Source organism: Leuciscus leuciscus, assembly GCF_965113295.1.
Source record: "Leuciscus leuciscus genome assembly, chromosome: 11".
In the NCBI taxonomy this organism is placed as follows: Eukaryota; Metazoa; Chordata; class Actinopteri; order Cypriniformes; family Leuciscidae; genus Leuciscus; species Leuciscus leuciscus.
The window spans coordinates 34,723,894-34,727,043 of NC_138735.1; the positions used below are offsets into that span (position 1 = coordinate 34,723,894).

The 3,150-nt window shown below is 50.9% G+C and overlaps 1 protein-coding gene across 1 annotated transcript in view; it reads left to right on the top strand.

Annotated features, from left to right (window-relative positions):
* LOC309509821 (uncharacterized protein) overlaps positions 1-1,101 on the top strand; it is a gene marked incomplete at its 5' end in the record, with an annotated part of 3,578 nt that extends 2,477 nt beyond the window's left edge. The window contains one exon of the mRNA XM_082184782.1: positions 1,074-1,101. The remainder of the gene's footprint in view (positions 1-1,073) is intronic.
* Positions 1,102-3,150: the final 2,049 nt, after the last annotated feature.

Below are 3,150 nucleotides of genomic sequence, written 5' to 3' on the forward strand. Positions count from 1 at the left end.
CGTTCTCGTGTGAATCAGTCGTCCTCGTGTGAGTCAGTCGTTCTCGTGTGAGTCAGTCATTCACGTGTGAGTCAGTCGTTCTCGTGTGAATCAGTCGTTCTCGTGTGAATCAGTCGTTCTCGTGTGAGTCAGTCGTTCTTGTGTCAGTCGTTCTCGTGTGAGTCAGTCGTTCTCGTGTGAGTCAGTCGTGTGAGTCAGTCGTTCTCGTGTGAGTCAGTCGTGTGAGTCAGTCGTTCTCGTGTGAGTCAGTCGTGTGAGTCAGTCGTTCTCGTGTGAGTCAGTCATTCTCGTGTGAGTCAGTCGTTCTCGTGTGAGTCAGTCGTTCTCGTGTGAGTCAGTCACGTGTGAATCAGTCGTTCTCGTGTGAATCAGTCGTTCTCGTGTGAGTCAGTCGTTCTCGTGTGAGTCAGTCGTTCTCGTGTGAGTCAGTCGTTCTCGTGTGAATCAGTCGTTCTCGTGTGAGTCAGTCGTTCTCGTGTGAGTCAGTCGTTCTCGTGTGAGTCAGTCGTGTGAGTCAGTCGTTCTCGTGTGAATCAGTCGTTCTCGTGTGAGTCAGTCGTTCTCGTGTGAGTCAGTCGTTCACGTGTGAGTCAGTCGTTCTCGTGTGAGTCAGTCGTTCTCGTGTGAATCAGTCGTTCTCGTGTGAATCAGTCGTTCTCGTGTGAGTCAGTCGTTCTCGTGTGAGTCAGTCGTGTGAGTCAGTCGTTCTCGTGTGAGTCAGTCGTTCTCGTGTGAGTCAGTCGTGTGAGTCAGTCGTCCTCGTGTGAGTCAGTCGTCCTCGTGTGAGTCAGTCGTTCTCGTGTGAGTCAGTCGTGTGAGTCAGTCGTTCTCGTGTGAATCAGTCGTCCTCGTGTGAGTCAGTCGTTCTCGTGTGAATCAGTCGTTCACGTGTGAGTCAGTCGTTCTCGTGTGAGTCAGTCGTTCTCGTGTGAATCAGTCGTTCTCGTGTGAATCAGTCGTTCTCGTGTGAGTCAGTCGTTCTTGTGTGAGTCAGTCGTGTGAGTCAGTCGTTCTCGTGTGAGTCAGTCGTTCTCGTGTGAGTCAGTCATGTGAGTCAGTCGTTCTCGTGTGAGTCAGTCGTGTGAGTCAGTCGTGTGAGTCAGTCGTTCTCGTGTGAGTCAGTCGTTCTCGTGTGAGTCAGTCGTGTGAGTCAGTCGTTCTCGTGTGAGTCAGTCGTTCTCGTGTGAGTCAGCCACGTGTGAATCAGTCGTTCTCGTGTGAATCAGTCGTTCTCGTGTGAGTCAGTCGTTCTCGTGTGAGTCAGTCGTTCTCGTGTGAATCAGTCGTTCTCGTGTGAGTCAGTCGTTCTCGTGTGAGTCAGTCACGTGTGAATCAGTCGTGTGAGTCAGTCGTTCTCGTGTGAGTCAGTCGTTCTCGTGTGAGTCAGTCGTTCTCGTGTGAGTCAGTCGTTCTCGTGTGAGTCAGTCGTTCTCGTGTGAGTCAGTCACGTGTGAATCAGTCGTTCTCGTGTGAGTCAGTCGTTCTCGTGTGAGTCAGTCGTTCTCGTGTGAGTCAGTCGTTCTCGTGTGAATCAGTCGTTCTCGTGTGAGTCAGTCGTTCTCGTGTGAATCAGTCGTTCTCGTGTGAGTCAGTCGTTCTCGTGTGAGTCAGTCGTTCTCGTGTGAGTCAGTCGTTCTCGTGTGAGTCAGTCGCGTGTGAATCAGTCGTTCTCGTGTGAGTCAGTCGTTCTCTTGTGAGTTAGTCGTGTGAGTCAGTCGTTCTCGTGTGAATCAGTCGTTCTCGTGTGAGTCAGTCGTTCTCGTGTGAGTCAGTCGTTCACGTGTGAGTCAGTCGTTCTCGTGTGAATCAGTCGTTCTCGTGTGAGTCAGTCGTTCTCGTGTGAATCAGTCGTTCTCGTGTGAGTCAGTCGTGTGAGTCAGTCGTGTGAGTCAGTCGTGTGAGTCAGTCGTTCTCGTGTGAGTCAGTCGTGTGAGTCAGTCGTTCTCGTGTGAGTCAGTCGTTCTCGTGTGACTCAGTCACGTGTGAATCAGTCGTTCTCGTGTGAGTCAGTCGTTCTCGTGTGAGTCAGTCGTGTTCTCGTGTGAGTCAGTCGTGTTCTCGTGTGAGTCAGTCGCGTGTGAATCAGTCGTTCTCGTGTGAGTCAGTCGTTCTCGTGTGAGTCAGTCGTTCTCGTGTGAGTCAGTCACGTGTGAATCAGTCGTTCTCGTGTGAGTCAGTCGTTCTCGTGTGAGTCAGTCGTTCTCGTGTGAGTCAGTCGTTCTCGTGTGAATCAGTCGTTCTCGTGTGAGTCAGTCGTTCTCGTGTGAGTCAGTCGTTCTCGTGTGAATCAGTCGTTCTCGTGTGAGTCAGTCGTTCTCGTGTGAGTCAGTCGTTCTCGTGTGAGTCAGTCGCGTGTGAATCAGTCGTTCTCGTGTGAGTCAGTCGTTCTCTTGTGAGTTAGTCGTGTGAGTCAGTCGTTCTCGTGTGAATCAGTCGTTCTCGTGTGAGTCAGTCGTTCTCGTGTGAGTCAGTCGTTCACGTGTGAGTCAGTCGTTCTCGTGTGAATCAGTCGTTCTCGTGTGAGTCAGTCGTTCTCGTGTGAATCAGTCGTTCTCGTGTGAGTCAGTCGTGTGAGTCAGTCGTGTGAGTCAGTCGTTCTCGTGTGAGTCAGTCGTGTGAGTCAGTCGTTCTCGTGTGAGTCAGTCGTTCTCGTGTGACTCAGTCACGTGTGAATCAGTCGTTCTCGTGTGAGTCAGTCGTTCTCGTGTGAGTCAGTCGTGTTCTCGTGTGAGTCAGTCGTGTTCTCGTGTGAGTCAGTCGCGTGTGAATCAGTCGTTCTCGTGAGAGTCAGTCGTGTTCTCGTGTGAGTCAGTCGTGTTCTCGTGTGAGTCAGTCGTGTTCTCGTGTGAGTCAGTCGCGTGTGAATCAGTCGTTCTCGTGTGAGTCAGTCGTTGTCTCTGTCCCAGGTTTGTTTATATCAGTCTTTCCTGGGAACGATCCTCATAAACACACGGTGTGACGCAGAAGACTCGATCGTCAGACTGTGATTCTGTGAGTAGCGTCTCCTCGAAAGCGACGCTTGTCTATAGAGCATTGATAGATATAAAGATAATAGATATAAAGCATTGATCTGAAGAGTGTGTGTGTTTTATTGAGTGTATCTGAACACTGCAGATGTAAACATCATCGCTGTCCCAGAGATACACCCAC